At 39.1% G+C, this 19,015-nt stretch overlaps 1 protein-coding gene across 1 annotated transcript in view; it reads left to right on the top strand.

Moving 5' to 3' along the window:
• LOC145983555 (vitellogenin-1-like) overlaps positions 1–19,015 on the top strand; it is a 221,953-nt gene that overhangs the window by 125,632 nt on the left and 77,306 nt on the right. The window lies entirely within an intron of this gene.

The following is a 19,015-nucleotide window of genomic DNA, read 5'->3' as shown; positions in this document are numbered from 1 at the left end:
AAATGCATTATTCAGACTATGGAGTTAAGAATCCCAGTTGTTGAATATGAAGCCAGTTATGCTCTTAAATACAAAGCTGATATAATAAAAAATCCACAGGTTCCTCTGCAATTTTACACATATCAATGCGTACAGAAGCCTGCATCTGGCACATATTATGAGTTTGATGCTACAAATTCATTCTCCAGCATACAATACGACATGCCTGATTTTGTGGTGGTACTGTTTCAGACTGGGAGACACAACAATCAGGAAAAAAATTCGAGTAAATTTGATAGCTGCAACATCAAGAACATATATCTTAAAAATGGCAGAAATGAGGTTTTTCCTAGAGAAAATTATAATTTAGACATGTCCAAGGATGATTTTCTCAAATTATATGAGGCATTTTCTTCCTTCAAGCGTGTCACTACTGGCAGTACTGACATGTATTACACACCAGATGAATTCAAGACACAGAGACCCATGTTTGTAATCAACACTTCAAAAAGAAAACAAGTTGTGGTGAATGACAGGACAAACATTAAAATTATCTGTGAATTCCATGAGGCTTTACCCGATGACACCATATGTAGTGTTATTCTCATAGGTGAAAAATCATATGTTTATGACGTAAGAAATGAGAGAGTCACGGAGCAATTCTAGAGGCCCGATTCAAACACAGAGGCCCTTTGGATATAAAACAACACTTTACCGTCAGAAAATATATTACCTACCCATTTTATAGCACCTCTGCTCGTAGCAGAAAAGCTTTTACCTACCCAAAACACAGCACATCTGCCATTGCAATTATTCTGTTGCGACAAGACCAAACCTTTGCATGACAATATCCGAGAAGGCAATTCCTCAATATGATGGATAGCAAGTAATTTTCCCTGAAAGGGTGCATAGTGTAGATTAGAATTTCTCTTTGAGTTCCATGACAAATGACATGTAATTTCCCTCGGAAAAGGCACAGTATAGGTAATAGCAACAGATATAATCTCCCAGGCATTTACTAATGACGATGAATAATATGTTATTTCTCTCTGAAAAGACACAATATAGATTATATCTGCTGGCATACAACTCACGGGCATGCAATAATTTATTGTTGGCCGAAACATGGGACTGATCAAAAGATTGGAAAGAACATGGAAGCATGTTTGTTCGCTTCTATTGTATTGATCAGGCAATTTTGCCCGTATTGCTAAGCTAATATTTTCATACCCAGACAACAGAACAAAACTCTGGTGATTCCCAATAGAGAATAATTTTGCTCTGTTGTACAACATTTTTTACCAGGTTTAAGATCTGGGGGCTATCAACAAAACAAAATTATTCTCAAAATCTCACATATAGAATGCCACATATATTTCAATCTCTCAGGACTCAAACCCAAAAGCCTCCTGATTACAAGACAACAATATTAACATTTTGCCATCAGATTTTATGAGGACTCAAACCCGAACCTCCTGATTACAAGGCAATAAAGACCATGCACCACACTCCACTGGGTCTCAGAACCCAATAAATATCAATTCAAGATTCCTGGGATTTTGACAGAAAAACATACTATAAACAATAAGATGATAAGAGAACTTGCCATAGTTTTAAGTATAGACAAATCAATCTGAGGGAGCTCTTCCTTTCCGAAAAATTCCCGAGGGCATTTTTACAAAAATCTTAGATTAGACAGAGTTCCACACTAGAGCAAAAAGCTCATATGAACATGTTGAGCAAGTTTTAAGTGTAGCAAATCTGCTGGAGGGGAGCTCTTCCTTTCCGGCGCTGTCCCTAGTATAAATACCACTACTCACTTAGTAAAGAAATCAGTTTGCTACTTTATGCAAATCTGATATTTATGAAAGTAAAAAATAATTCTTTAAATGTATTTAATAATGTTATTTCTAAATATTTAGTGATTTAGTAATTAGTAATGTTGTATTTAATTACGTATACATATTAGCGCGCACGTGCGTGTAGATTAAGATCTTCGTAAACCTCAACCAGTGATTTCACACCATGTACACGAAGCAAAAAGAAGAAGAGTCAGTATTGATTTATTTATTTTGTGTTTTAAGTCCACTTTATGCACAGTAAGGCTAATCAGAACTGAACCTACAGTTTAAAGTGGGATCCGAACCACTATGTGCCTCCACCGGGCATCGAACCCCCGTACCCCTTGATTACAAGGCAACGACGAAGAGTCAATATGATGATGTTACACCCATATTCTGCCTTCCGTTCCAAAGATATGGGCCTTCCTGATTGTTTCATGCCCAACGCTGTCGCTTTGTAATGAAGGGATTCCGAGATCGAACTTTCATGCCTGCTTGGGGTAGATTGATCAGAGGCTCGAATCCCACTTTAAACTGTAGGTCCTTCCCGATTAGCCTATCATGCAAAACGTGGACTCAAAACAAAGTTAAACCACAGATGAATGTGGTTTGACCAAAGTTTTGCTTTGACACGTACGCTATATTAAACGATGAAACAACAAGACCCCCCACCCTTCACTCATCCGTTTTGGCATGTATTGACTTGAATTATATCCTACTTAAGTGGATGATGGACCAAGTTTGATGTACAGATATTACCAACGATGGCAAAAACGAAGTACGTAGTGACTAGCAGCTAATGCAAACGCAATTTTGAGTCTGTAGCTTTTCCGAACGCGGGATGAGACTTCCTGGCGCCATTCTTTACTCCGCAGACGCTGCCAGCAAGGGAGGCCACGAAGCAAGTTGCACAGAATTAGCTATCGCTTGTGGCGTTCTGAAAGCCCACTGTGGAAAATAAAGGAACTCACCAAAGAGTGTTTTCTTTTTACTTTGTACAGTCAACAGCAAAGAAATGGTAGGCAAATTGTCTATTGCTATCTTCATTACTTTTTATTCTATATCCTGTGCTGTTTTAAGGAATGACACTATGTTGGTTCGAAGCAGGCATTGCCCTCTTCATATTGACGTCATTATTTCAATTCAGTACCATCACATTGTGTAATACAGACTGAATGAAAATGGTGGTGGACAATTCGCCTACTGTTTCTTTCGCCGCTGAGTGTACAGCAGAACTATTAAATACATTTATAAAATGATCAGAAAATACTGTAACTTTAGATCAATTCGTATTTTCTTTAAAAAAAATTCAGCCTGAGGCTATCCAACTACTCTTCTTTAGCCAACATATTTAAAGACGCTAAAAGCATGAAGCTTGTACAAAATTATGTAACGAGATTGCTAATTTGAAGCAAGTATATATGATAAAATATTTTGAGACTCATTTTAATCAACGCAAAGCAATGTATATTTTCTGCAGCGACCAATTTATTCGTCCAACAAACTTATGTAAGTTATTTAGATAACTATCCACTTCTACTCGTTCCTCTGGACCGGCACCAGAAGGCAGAGTGGTTAGCACATCGCGGTACGACGCCAGGGGTCTCGGGTTCGAATCCTGACCTGGGCACGGAAGTTTGTGAGTGTGCATTCATCAATTTCATCATATAATCACTCATCCTCATCTTCGAAAATTAGCCAAAAGTGGCACAAAAAGGGAAGTAAAGTAAAGCAAATTAATCAATCAATCGTTCCTTTGGGGCAGGTAGGAGATTCAGTTCAGACGCGATTGAGTAATGTGGAACTGTTTCACCCCTAAATAGAACCGAGATGCAATGCGATAATATTTTCTTTCGCCCTTCTTTTGCTTAGATGTTCGACTGTGCAATATGGCAATTTCCAGTTAGTTACTGATAAAGTAAAAACATATAAATGTGAAGGATAATAGCAGGTTGACGTGTGAATATACAAATTTATTAATTTGGAGTACCTAAATGTAAAATCGTCGCGATTAACAAAACAGGAAGAAAAGCCATGTAAAATATACAGTGCGTTCAATTTAAAATTGAACCCACCGGAAAAGCATCATGAGAGTAAGTATTAATTTCCTTTTCAATTTCCTTGCCTCTTGGTTCCACACCAAGCTACGTGACTATGCAGCCGTAGTGTTACCATTACAAACATATAAATGCATTGCGTTAGGTATTCGTAAATGGGCGGACTGCGGTACAATTTTAAATTAAACGCGCTGTAAATAACCGAGTATAAATAGTTGTTTATTAACTTCGGATTTTCCTTTTGTGTTGCTTACGAATTTAGAAACAGTACCTGAATACTTTCTTCCGAAAGAAGCACTGCACAGGCACACAACCTCCACATGTGTACATAAGTATAAGTGTGTGATTAGAAATTAAATATGAATGATAAGAAACGTTATACTTTTTAAAGATGGTGGAGTTATTGATTTACCGTTACTTGAAAATTCCGGAATCTCAGGTATTGGCAACAACGAAATATCGATATATCGAAACGGTACCTTCGTTATTTTCCGGTACTTTCTGCATCATTGATGTAACCGGTAGTTCGAGATATTGAACCAGGGTATCTAAAACTCACTCTATACTCGTAATATTCTGAGACTGACTCTTGCAAGGTATAAGTTTACTCTCCAGCACTTGAAATGAGAAGAGAAAGGAAAAGGGGGGGGGGATTTCTCGCGCCCATAAGCAAAGATGAAGACATGGGACTAGATCGCAATTCTGCCATTGATGGCAACAACTAGGGTGATGTTCTAGCCCCTTTTAGCCCTAGTAATGAACGTCCCCCAACCTTTACGTTGCAGAGAAAGCAATGGCAGATGGGCGCGGTAGGAAGAGAACCAACGAAACGCACGCATTCATGTAATATAAAGATTTTCATATAAAACGTTGTTAAATGTTTAAAAACTCATACTTGACTGATCGAAATCAAATTATTTCAAGGATGGGGTCGACTTCTCAACTGATCACTCTTTTGGTTTGCCTCTAATTATGGTCATCCATTCTTAACTTACTTATTTCTTTTTTCCATTGCTTTTGAAGTGGAGATGAGTGGAGTGTCAGGAAATTTCGTTAGAGGACGCAGTTGAGAGGACAAGAAGTGCCAAAATTTGAGGGGAGGCAACTACCCCCACGCCCCCATAATCGCCGCCACTGTGTATAATCCTATTCTAGTTAATATTATTAATAATAATATGTTAATGTAATTGCCCTTGTTCACCAAGAAGTGATTCCATGGCTGATGGTTACTGTGGCACGATATTTAGGGAGTGGCCTCGGCTGGAATCTACGATGGAGTTATTTTTTATGTAATCCGCTTCGAGCTAATTACTTCATTTCCTTGTTTTTAACTTGCTGGTGTATATAGTGCACCGTAAAGCAGGCAAAATTAAAAAAAATATCCTGAAATGGTCACATAACGGGGTATATTTAGTGCTGTTAGAACTATTGATTGATTTGGTTTATTTTACTTCGCTTTCTGCCACCTACGGTTAGTTGAGTTGAGGACGAGTGATCATATAACCTAATGAAATTGATGAAGAGACTCGCACAAACAGCCAATTTCTGGCCAGGGTTCGAACCAGGGACCTCTGGCTTCGTAGCGCGCTGTGCTAGCCACTCCGCCACGGAGGCCGGTTGCTGAAACCATCGATATCCGTTATCTGTACTCGAAAATATGACCTCTAAATATCGATATACTGAGAACCGACATTTTCGGTATCTTCGGTAACCAACATAAAGTACTCTCTTTAATGGTGACATTCACGACCTCCTCACGTTAGGTTCCCACTGTCGTGAATTGAAGTACTTTATTGATTTTAATGATCTCAAAAACTTAAATACTATACAAAATGCCAACGGTAAAACCCTAGATTTAGTCCTAACAAATATAGATAATGTAACGATACTCCGGCAGGATGCACTGGTGCCGGAAGATACTCACCACCCTCCCCTAGGAATAAATGTACCACGCCCCAAACCTAAGCGTAAAACTTCAGAGTCGAGTATTAAGCGATACAATTTTAAGAAAGCTGATTTCGTCAGTATGTTTCACAAATTTAAATCGGCTAACTGGGAACAATTACATAAATACAAAGATATCGATCTTGCAGTGGACAAATTTTATGAAATAATTAAGTGTATATTTGATGAATGCGTCCCGTTCTCCTGCTCAACTTATTCTAATCAGTACCCATGTTGGTTCACGCTAGATATTATAAAAGGTATAAAGATCAAGTCGCACCATCATAAAAAATGGAAACAAAAACAAGGGAATGTAGGGTATCATGAAGCTAACTTTAAAGCCCTAAGAACGAAATTAAAAGCGGAAATAAACAAAGCTTACCAAAACTACCTTAACAGCTGCGAAGCTAATCTGACTCGCGACCCAAATCTATTTTGGTCTTTAGTTAAGAATCAAAGGAAGAATCCACCAGCCCAACCAACCAAACTCAATGGTGAACCTATCGATAACAATAACATCCAGAATGTTTATGCTACATATTTCGAATCTGTCTTTTCCGCGGAACCGTCCTCTTACGAAACCACACGTACGAACGCGCTCCCGAAATCCAAACTTAGTCTCTTAAGCATCCCAGAAATCTCCCTAAAAGAAATCGAAAAAGCCATCAAGAAACTCAAACCAAAAAGAGCAGCTGGACCGGACCTAATCCCCCCCTACGTTATTAAAGGTTGCTCAGAGGCGCTCAAGTTCCCTCTCCACACCCTCTTTAATTTAATCTTGAAAACAGAAAAATTCCCCGCAAGTTGGAAAACGACGGAGATTTGTCCAATCCCCAAAGCGGCAGATAAGACAGACGTAAGTAACTACAGACCAATCGCGAAACTGTCAGCTCCAGCTAAACTCTTTGAGCAAATAATTTATAATCATATTTACTCTCATGTCAAACCTATCCTTTCTCCACACCAGCATGGATTTGTACAAAACCGTTCAACTGTGACTAATCTCGTCGAATTAACAAATTACGTTGCGTCAACTATTGACGATAAAGGACAGGTCGATGTAATATACACGGACTTTTCAAAGGCCTTCGACACGGTACACCACGATACTTTAATTCAGAAACTAGCTTACATCTGCCTCTCCCCGCAACTTATAAAACTACTTGCTTCATATTTACAGAATAGACGACAATATGTCATGCACCAAGGACTAAGGTCCTCCTATTACGTAGCCAGCTCCGGTGTCCCCCAAGGTTCGAACCTAGGCCCCCTGCTGTACTTGATTTTCATTAACGATTTACCAGATGCACTAAAAAACTCCGAAAAATTCATCTTTGCTGACGATGTCAAAATTTTCAAACAAATTAAAAGTGATCACGACTGTACGAAATTACAAGACGAACTTAACGAAGTACTTGATTGGTGCAAGAACAACAAGGTTAATCTCAATCTCAAGAAATGCAAAGTAGTGTCATTCACACGTAACAAACATCCCATCCAATATTCATATAACATTTCCGACATAGAAATCCTAAGAGAGAATACTGTAACTGATCTTGGAGTCACTTTTGACAAAGTTTTAAATTTCCAGACACACACTGCGCGCATCCTCAGTGAAGCGCACAGGAACCTAGGATTTGTGATGAGAATGTGTAGCCAGTTTAAGAAAAAAGAAACCTTTTTGCTACTTTACTATACGTTTGTCAGATCAAAACTTGAATATGCCTCAGTCGTTTGGGACCCGTTATTTATAAAGGAAATCGAAAAAATAGAGAAACTCCAAAATAAATTCTTAAGGTATTTAGTATATAAATTAGATGGCATTTATCCAAAATTCACTTCGGGTGACATCTTACGCAACATGCTGAGTGTCCCGTCCCTTGAAAAAAGAAGACAGATGCACCAGTTAACCTTCCTTTCGAAACTTGTCAATGGAAAAATAGACTCCTCCGCACTTCTCGCAAAAATAAACTTTTACGTTCCATGCTCAAAATTAAGACCCAGAAATGACCTCTTTAAAATTTCACGCGGTAGAACCAGGATGGCTGAAATGGATCCCATGAGGAGAATGTGCGCGTTGTACAATATAGTCTCTAATAATACCCCTGACATTGATCTATTTAGACCTAAAAGCAAACTTATTATGTGAACCCTGTATATAATAGCATTGTAACCAAATATGTTGTATACTTTATGATATACCACCCTTGTATTATATATTGTTGTTATGTAATGATTATTCTGTTCCGTCTTATACGTAGTTATTTTCTACTTGTCTTTGTTGTTTTCTCTTACCAATTTTTAATTACTTGTTTTGTCAATATGTATGTAAACTGAACTCAGTTAACCTCAAAGCACTGTAACTGGGCATTTGCCTGTAGTGTTTAATAAATAAATAAATAAATAAGGTTGAAGAGTAGAGGCACTAACGTTAGGCCCTACGAGAATATTTGTGCGCGTCTGAATTTATTTGCTCTCATCTACCAACAACTTCGACTCATTGTTATATTTATGATAGAAACGGATGATTTGATTTGATTTGATTTGAGTTGATTTAGTTTATTTTACTTCGCGTTTTGTGCCTCTTGGCTAATTTGCGAAGATGGGGATGAGTGATGAAATGATGAAATTGATTAATGGACATTCACAAACAACCAAGCACGACCGGGATTCGAACCCGGGACCCTTGGCGTCGCAGCGCGATATGCTAACCACTTTTTTTTTATATATTTTTTTATTGTCTCATTCTGATATACAAGTTATGGAATTACATTGTTTTTGACATAAGTGTAGTACTGCTATTACAATTCGTATTTCTATCTGGTTAACCTTTACATTTTTGTTTGACCTAAATTAAGTATAAAGCACTAATAAGAAATTTGCATACCATTTCTTCCTTGCTTGGAGAGGAATTTTCTCGTATTGTTCTTGCAAGAAGATACTGAATTGTTTCTTAAAACTGCTCTCGTCATTGTGAAATATATATAATAAGTATTCTGTTATCAACCATTGTACTGCTCGTTGTTTTGTTGGTGGATAAAAATTGAAAGCAGGAAAAACTATATCTGTATCCGTAAACTTTGTTAATGAGGTGCGGCATATACGACTGAGCATTGTTCGCAATTTGTTCCACGCCGTGGAGGAGTTGCGACACTTGGTTATCCTGTGGGCTAAAGAGTCAGGCACGTTGCATGATATACAGTTAGGAGAGTCACTGATTCCATATTGGTATGTCCTATCTCTTGTCACTATAACACGATGAACCACTTTGTACCATATTGATTGGGCAGCTTTTGAAAGGTGTTTGGCGGAGACATTTTCCCATATTTGTGGCCAATTATGTGTATTGAAATCCCTGACTATTCGTGGTACTGTGTGCTTGAAACTATTGATTTCACTATATACCTTTTTAACAGATGGTGTAATTGTCTCATGTCGTAATAACTGGTAGCATATCTGTAAAGCGATGTCCTTATAAAACGAAAATCTTTTGGGGATACTTTGGATATCGATGGGAGCTTCTAATGGAATGTTCTGTATTATCGTCTGTATACATGCTTGGGTCGTTGACTCGTGCAGTGAGAAAGCTGTTTTAAGGCCAGTCTGTACAAACAATGCTCTTGCCTGTGTGTTCACGTGTATTATTGCCAAACCACCTGTCTTCTCTGATAACGTGACCTCATTTATTGCCACCCGGAAAATTGTATCGTGCCACAAAAAGCAGCCAACAGCCTTGTTGAACTTGGCTAAGTGCTGTGTTTTGAAGGGCAGGATTTTTGCTACATACCAAAGTTTAGAGAGAGCAAAAACGTTGATAAATCTTACTCGTGTTTTTAAACTCAGAGAGCGCATCTTGTTCACTCTGAGGACGTAGATTGCCCTCTCGCACGTGAGATTACTATTGGCTTCGATCGTTTCATCGATATTTGCATAGAAGTTTATACCTAAAACTTTTATTTTCTTGTCTACAGGGATCTCCGTATTGTTTGTGAAAGGATTCTCCTTGCCAAGGGGCATTAGGAATGACTTTCGATTGTTTAGTTTTGCTCCTGATGTGAGCTCAAAAGTATGTATTTGGCTTCACCACTCGGCCACAGGGTCGGGCTAGAAACGGATGAAAAACGCCCGCTCTAGTAAAGACGATTTTATTATTATCACTATTAATATTATTATGGTTTGTATATATTCTTTGCCCCAACAGGCAGCGAGCTAGCAGAAGGGCGATTGAGTTGTGTAGAAAGAGCTACAGCTGATGACCGAGACGCACTGGGAAAACATCCCCCCCTTTTTTCAGAAGCGTGCGGTAAAGGAAACGGAGCAAGCACCACTTGCGTTTGTTTTTTTAAACATTTTTGTATCTTAAGTTCATGTCTTTCAATGCCTTTAACACCTTAGAATGGAATTAATTTCTACAACATATTTACATGTGCAGACCTTTCAGTTCTCCTATTTGCAGTGGTATTGCCTGCAAACATAAACCGGCTCGCTCAGCGACGCGGGTTAGCTGATCGCGTTACAAGGAAGAGACTGAAGCTTGACGCCCACTGAGACGCGGCGAAACATGGAAATTTCCGGCAACAGATCTGCTGTCTGCTTCCACTTAAATCAAATGGTGTAACGCCCACTACAGTGAAACGCGCGAAACCGAAGCACGAAAATTTTGGCAGGTTATGTTACAGATTATCGCCCACTGAGACGCCGGAAACGGGTCTGTCGTGTTCATTTGCTGAGTTTCTCCGCGTCTCAGTGGACGTCATGCTTTATGCAGTACTTACATGGTCACCGTCCGTCTCCCTTTACGCTAAATAAAAAGTCGAAAGCAAGCGATTCCAGGCCCGCGTTTGTCCTTGGCAAGGGTGTTGGAAAGAAACTCGTCTACGCTGCCCAAAAGTGTTCTAAATTCCAGAATTTTACATGCATCCGTGGAACCAGCTAACTCGGTACGATTATGCGTGTGTGAAACTTTTCAGTAATCAACAAATTACCATATAAAGTTAGTCAATGATCAATGGCCGTATGGTATATTATTATAAGTAAAATCACCAACCAATACTTGGGCATATCCTGCATGTGATCAGTAACTCCGAAATATAGAGCGTATGTAACATTGCAAATAGGGTGAGGAAGAGGGTGCTATTTGGTAGCGTAGCGTGGGAGCTGCGGACACGTGTTTCTTTACTGTGGCCATCGTCCTGTGTCATTGGTGCTTCTGCTATCTCGAGTGAAAGTAGGGTCTATATTGAAAATGACCGCCATGGATGACAAACCAGACGAACCACCGATTTGCAGTGGTGCAGGTAAGTACTCGATTAGGGATCTTTTTTCATTCAGTTGAAGAACTTCTACCGAAATGTTGGAGGTGGTGCATTATGAGAGACCGTGCCCTGAACTATGCATAACCAAATCAAGTAAGAAAAACGGGAAAATTTTCAACAATCAGTTAAAAGTGTCTCAGTAACAAACAATATTATGTGGTGGTTCTTGTTGAATTTGTTTTAATTCCACTTTTTAAGTACCACAAAAAGGCTAATTTTGATTGGGCCACAGTTTAAAGTGGAAAATGGCTACGCCTCGACCTAGTATCGAACCCTTTCATTACAAGTTAACGACGTTACGTATTATGTGTGTTATAATTAGCCGAAATGGAAAATTGACCCGTCGTTTGCCTATCACGAAAAGTCACGCCCCTGTCCCCCTTCCTATGGTTTAGCTGTTTGACTGTGCATTCTGGCGAATGTCAGTGAGAGAAGGATACGCTTAAACTAATATATTAGTAAAACATTACTCACATTATTCACAGTTTAGAAGTATATAAGATCGTCACGGTTAACCCAATACAAACAAAAGTGCCATAAAATTACTTATTATAAATAGAAGTAATACTTAATTTGTCTAAAGTTGCATTATTTTCATAAGGCTTATCCCTTTTGCGTTGATTCCCAATTTAGTAAAAAAAAAAACGAACGCACGTACACCCCCCATATATTTTTAGTTTTGAGTTTGTATTTTAAGGCCACTTTATGCGTAGATAAGCTAATCGGAACTGGACCCACAGAAGTGCAGAAATGCAGGACGTTGTCTGATTGCAATATAAATACAACTTGTAAGAAACGTGATACTTATTACGGCTGCTGGAAATATCAATATATCAGACCCCCAAGTATTGGCATCAAACAAATATGTTCTGCATCTTCGATGTGACCTGTATTTCGATACACCGAAATCTGGTATCTAAAATCCATAACTGGCTGTCCTACGCATTTTATTCTGGGATTGACACTTCCAAGGCACAGTCAACGGCAAAGATAATGGTAGGAAAATTGCCCAACGCTATTTTCATTACATTTTCATTCTATTGTACATCCTATGTTGTTTTTAGGAGTAAACTACGTTAGTTCGAAGCGGGCAATGGCCTCTGCTTATTGATGTCATTATTTCAATTTATTATTATCACACTGTGTAATACAGACTGAATGAAAATGGTGATGGATAGTGGCGGCAATCGGGAGCCAAAACTGGGGTGCAAGGTGCCAAAACTGCTGTGCAAGGTGCCAAAACGGGGGGGAAGATGCCAAAACTGGGGGGAAGGTGGCAAGGACAGTTTAGTTTCCCTTCGTATATAAGGTTTAGCATAAAAGTTGCAAAAAAGGGAGGAAGTGCCCCCCTTGCCACCTCTGGCGATGGACAATTCGTCGTTACCAGGATTTCTGAATAATAGAGCTGTCCTATGTTGTGTTGATGTTTTGTGCATAATAGGTTAGACGAACCAGGTGATTTAAATTGACTTGAGCTTTTATTATAAATCAACTTTGTGTAGAAATAGGCTAGTCATGGTGGACCTACAGTTTAAAGTTGAATCATAACACTATGTGTCTCCATCGAACACAGGACATCTTTATTACAAGACAACGAAGTTGCCACTACACCATCGGGGAGAGCCTCTAAAGACACACCAGCCAAATTATAATCGAGAACTCCAAATTACTTAGGTATAAATAAAAATAAATAGTACACTAACCCGAAAATGTAATACTAGTATGTTCCTTTCTTTAACACGAAATTATATGACCTGCAGACTACATGAGTGTTTCCAAAGACCAAAGATATGTTGCTTATACTCTCTCCTTCACAACAAACTTGAACTAAGAATTAAAACACGAGTGTTTCTCTTCGTCATATTCTGGTGAACCTGATTAACATAAATGTCAGATCTAAATTTTACTTCCAGTCCGTATTTATTTACGTGCAGCGCGCAAGGGTAACGTTTCAGGTTTCGAATCCCAGAAAAGCATGCTTTGTACTTGTCTTTCTTGCATCATGACAGCTGTACAGTCACGAACAGTTCTGGGTTGTAACGATTTCATTGACTTTCAATTGGACAATTACAAACCAGTAGTGTCAGTGACTGTACTAACGTCCCAATTCGATATTTCAACGGCAGTGTTTTTCTACTGGTTGCGCAAGTGGGTGTTATCTGCTGCCGTAATCTACAGTCCTTCCCCTTCTCCCACTTGTTTGGCTACGAGAGTAGTGCTTAAGAATTATTTTGACTGGTATCTAATTTTCGCTGCGGGCTACAAGCAAGGTGTAACATGATTGATTGATTTAGTTTATTTTACTTCGCGTTTTGTGCCTCTTGGCTAATTTGCGAAGAAGGGATGAGTGATGAAATTATGAAATTGATGAATGGACATTTACAAACAACCAAACCCGACCGGGATTCGAACCCGTTACCCTTGTCGTCGCAGCGCGATGTGCTAACCACTCGGCCACAGGGTCGGGTAACAAGGTGTAACAAAATTATGCCTAATGCCACATATAACATGACGATTATTATTAGAGATTAATTATGATTGCCCTTTTGCAGAGTGAAATACTTTTCTCTTTCGCAATAACTAACAACAACGGGATAGCAAAGTTATGAACTATGAATTAACAAAATGAATAACAGCGTTGGTTTTTCTGTGACAGTTTACTTAGGAAACTCACCTGTGGTCGAACGTTTCATTCCCAGTTTTTCTAAATGTAATATTATTATTTTATTATTTTTCTAAATCTTGTATTTACAACGACAATCAAAGAAAAGTAAGAATACCTTATTTGAAATTGTTAATCCCCCGAGACAAAGGGAGACTGAGTTCGGAATGCAAAAGTTAACCGTCGTACTTGGTTCTTGGAGAGAACCTTCATAGTATTAACATTACGAATGGTTTGTCCAATGAATGAGTAATAATTGCAACAGACAGGAAGAGCAAGGGACGAAAATCCCGTGGATAGAACGAAATTACTATTTACATTGGGAACCATCAAAACATGATTTGCTTACCTAAACACTACTGCATACCCAGCCCAAAGCTTGACAAATTAAAAGTAATAACGAGCAAATGTAGAATGAAATGTATTAAGAAACAGTTATTGGTCCATCATTCCCAGCTGAGTTTTATCTTTAGACATCTCTCATAAGTGACTTATCAAAAGTTTCATCTGTCCATGATTTTGCAAAACTCTACCTTTCCAATTCCACCTTCCTCTTCAGAGGTATACCTTGTTCGATACCCGGTGGAGGCACGTAGTGGTTCGGATCTCATTTTAAAACGTTAGGTCCAGTCCCATTTAGCCTACCTGTGCATAAAAATGGACTTAAACTATCCGTAAAAAATCCAGAGATATACCGACCTCCGTACGAAGTGGTTAGCACAGAGTTTACGACGCCAGTGGTAACGGGTTTGCATCTCTGCCTGGGCATGGCTGTTCCTTGTGAGTGTTGCTGCATCCATTCCGTAATTTCATCCTATCATCACTCATCCTCATCGTCGCGATTAGACACACTCCGTAGAAAAGCGTCGCTAAATAACAAAATCTTATTTTCCAGGGGCCCGCACGCACGAACATTATATATATACATACATTGAAGAAACGGAATAGCAGCAAAGGTTTTGACATTTCCTTTCACATACTTGTGTATTTTACATTGAAGGGACCTTAAGTGATGTTTGCCATGGGCCCAAAATATGTAGATCCGTCACTGGCAGTCATTTGTTTTCTCCTCTCTCTTCCGCATTTAACAGAGTACCGCCGTGTTGCCAGTTTCCTTCACTCCTTCGTTATCAAAAGCTTCAACAACGATAAATATTACATCTCGACTTTCGATGTGTGACGTTCATAATGATAATGCTTAGCAGTGAACAAAGGTGACGACCATCTGTTGAAGAATGCTGAACATTTTGGCAACGCAGGGGCAGGATCACATGGTAAAGAGCTCATTGCGTCACCACTCTCCGACCGCTCCCTTACTGTTGAAAATTAAATAACAGGGCCAGTGGATTTTTCTCATCTTGGTCAAGCTTAAACATCAAATTCATTCTCTCTATTTTTCTTAGCTGAAGTTCGACTTTCAATCATTCTTCGGCTAATTCCGTCCTTTGCAGCTGATACGTTTTCACCTTTCAAGTAAATGCAGGATTGATTGATTTGGTGTTTGAATAGCACTTTCTGCTAATCGGGACTGGACCTACAGTTTAAAGTAGGATCCAAACCACTGTGTGCCTCCACCGGGTATCGAACCCGGGACATTACAAGGCGACGACGCTACAACTGCGCCATCGGTGAGACCCAAGTAAATGCAGGAAAAATCATGCCTTGTGTAAGAAATAAGAAGCTAAGAGGATGAAAAACGTTTCTGCTCTGTCACTTTCCCTTCCTGCAAGAAAGCGATAAGAACTGCGTGCTTTTTTTTTCCTTTCGCCAAACTACATTGTACATGCAGTACAAGAAGACCTGTGTCAGGTGGTGCGGACGGAATAGATAGTCAAAATGCTACAAAAGGAACGTTTGACCCATCTTTCAGGGCTGAAAGACGGTGTTACGGAGTATCTTTGCGAAACTTTTCTTTGGTTTGTTCAAAAGATTTACTGGTAATTCATTACTGCAAAGATTACTGTAACTGTGTTTGCTTTATCAATATTATTTCCGTACTCAACCCACGATTTTCAAAGTGCTTTGAAGCAGTCGAACGGTTATTGCCTAACATATACGGCCAGCCCTATGTAGTTGTGGTAATTTCTTCGGCCTGTAATCAAGGAGATCCGGGTTCGATACCCGGGGGAGACACACAGTGGTTCGGATACAACTTGAAACTGTAGGTCCAGTCTTGATTAGCTCATCTTAGCATAAAGTAAACTAAGAAATCAAGTTAGCGTGATAACAGATTTATTTACCGGTGGGAGCTCGAACATTTCTGGCTCTTGAAGCAAGTTGGGAAGCTACGTGAATTAGTGGGATCCGATCGAGAAAACCAGATAACAGCGGCAATGCGATTCGATATTCTGATCACGTGTCAACCAATCAACAGGCGTTTGTTATTCAAGGGCAGTTTCGCCACGGAGTTTATTCATCGTGACTGTTATATAGATGATTAATTGATAAGATGAGCGGGAAAATATTGAAGAATCTGTCTGTTATCCTAACCACTACGTCAGCTTGTATTGTGTTTCACGCTAAACAGAGACGAATTCTGTCACTTGGTTATGATATGCCAGCTGGAAAGTTATGGAACAGCTGCCTATCTACTCGTACAAGGGGTTTTAGAGCAACTTTCCTTTTAAGAAAACGTCAAATTTAGGAAAAAATTGCATGATCCAGGAGTGGTAAGAAATAACTCATAATCTCCTTATGCTCACATCCCTTTACTACATTTATAGGCAAGCCACTGAAAGGGTGGGAATATTACCCACAAACAGGAGCGGGGTGTAAGGGATGACTTTCCTTCAAGCGCCTAAATGACAACGTCTCTTTTAGGTATGACACGATGGACTCAAGGAAGGGGGGCGGGGGGTTCGTACTAGGATACCTAGGGCCGCACAAAAATGAGAAGCTGAAGGAGCAGAAGTGAAGAAGACCATGGACTATTAAAATTTCTTAACGTTGTTATAATAGCAGAATAGAACATGTCAAATCCTTTTCCTTGCTAATTTCATGAACGAAGGAGTATCTAGCGCTTAAATAAGTTCTTACATCATGACCATATTTTCAAAGGTCACGTGATACAAACAATATGTACAATTTTATTGCTCGAATATAAACAATTGTTCCTCGAAATAAGAATGTAAACATTTTGAATGCCAACAATTAAAAGTCAAGTGGAGAGATATTGAAGGCTGAATACAACATCCTTGTTTCTTGGTTCGCGTCCAGTGTGGCTATTGTTTTCCTTTAGTGCGTTTGCGGTATTTGTGTTATATGGCGAAATATATATTGAAAGTGGCAGTTTTAAAGGACAACGAAGTTTAATGAATATTTTTAATCAGATGTATCGATATTTTAAACTACACAAGTGCTATTAGTACAGAGTGTGCATTTTGCAGACACACGGGGCTTTGGCGTCTAGACTCACACTCAGTCTGTGTGTTGCTAACCGCCCATGCGTGTTCGTCATTGCCTGGCTTCAATTTCACCCTAATCTTCGCGTGACCAAAAGAGACAGAAGCGAGATGTAAACTAATCAAATCAATAAGTAGATAACAGCAGCAAATGTTGTGTCTTCATGCAAATGTCGCATATAATGTGAAGGCTAGGATGAATGATGAAACAGGCTGTTGGAACAAACACAACTTCATGTCCAGGTTTTTTAACCAGGATGCGAACCTAGGACACCGTGTGTTTTGTGGCACGCTACGCTAACAATTCAGCCACAGAGCCGGCTTGCGGAATTGATTTTCGAGACGTAAACGATATAACTGGGAAGATGAAAAGAGACTGTTGCATTGGCGTCTTCAAGTCTGCACGGAGCGTTCACCACATCAGTTGCAAAACCTTAACTTGATTTTGCTGTTTCATGGGTGATATTATTTATTCCCATATTTTCGGTCATTGTGTTTCTGTATAATCAAGGGGTCTCGGGTTCGATACCCGGTGGAGGCACTAGTGGTTCGGATCCCAATTTAAAATGTAGGTCCAGTCCCGATTAATCTGACTGTGAATAAAGTGGACTTAAAACACCAAGTCAATTAATTGTGTTTCTGTAGTCGAACTTTGAGATATGCATGCGATAAGAAATGTTAATTCCACGATGGTGGATTAAGGGTGTATGCTTTGTTAACTGACTAGCAATTACAATTATGGAAAATTAAATCTTTGTAGGTAGGCTCACCTAAAGACTACTGGTAAAATGTTTTACTTTTATGTAGGACTGCTGAATTCACCGCATTATTCCTACAAGGGAAGGGAAACTATGCCTTCAAAATGTAAATACTTTTATCCAAAACACGATTAGCCTTCCTGTGCATAAAGTGGACTTGAAACAAAAATTAATCAATCAATCTTATCCAAAACGCTAGTAAAAAAAAATTAAAAAAGAGGGTGGTAAAAGTTGTTTTCAGCACTTTGTCGCTGTTCTCAATATTTCGGCATCCATGTCTTACTTGAGAAGCATGGACTTGAACTTTCCTACAGTATGAACGAAATATTACGTGCAACCCAAACCACTCCATCCGCCAAAAAATCTGCTGCTACCAGGGGGCTCTGGGTTCTACTCTAACTCCGCGCTTTTAATCCGAGGAGACGGGGTTCTTCACACATTGACTCACATCCTAGCCTTTCATGAAAATTCGCGCTTTTAGTAGGTCATTCCCAGTGAATAGAACTGCGGAGGTGTAGCTCGCGCACATTCAAACAATGTTTGTTAAAAAGAACTTACGAAGCTTGGTTCACGTCAAAATAGAGGCCTAGCAGTCTTTGTCGAATTGTATGACTCGTTACCGTGTGTCTCCATATCGATGGCGGGGCAATCGTTTCACGGTTAAGCTCTCGCAATTAGTAATATTTTATCATTACTGCAAAAATTGTGCGTTACTTTTCTTTTCCTTTATGCTTACTTGAGAAATGTAGATTTATTTCAATTTCACTGGTTTTTATAGTTTTCACTTTGTTCTACAATACGTATATCCTATCAACATACGTATTTTGTATTTTTACCTGCTCAAATGATATAACTTGGTTCTCTAATATCTAGAGTTGAAGCACGGCCAATTTGTAGCCATTTTTATAACTTACTTAAAACTGTTATTCCGACGAAAATTATTTGTGTTATTGAAGTCGTGACTTTACAATTTTATGATCTGTAGGAATCGAAGATGAAAGAGGTACAAATTACATCACCTAGCCTATACCTTTTTTCGACTACATTTGAATTGTATT

This window comes from Lepisma saccharinum, chromosome 2 (assembly GCF_977018435.1).
Source record: "Lepisma saccharinum chromosome 2, izLepSacc3.1, whole genome shotgun sequence".
Lineage (NCBI taxonomy): Eukaryota > Metazoa > Arthropoda > Insecta > Zygentoma > Lepismatidae > Lepisma > Lepisma saccharinum.
The sequence above is the reverse complement of the archived record's forward strand: the minus strand, read 5'-3'. Positions and strand labels throughout refer to the sequence as shown.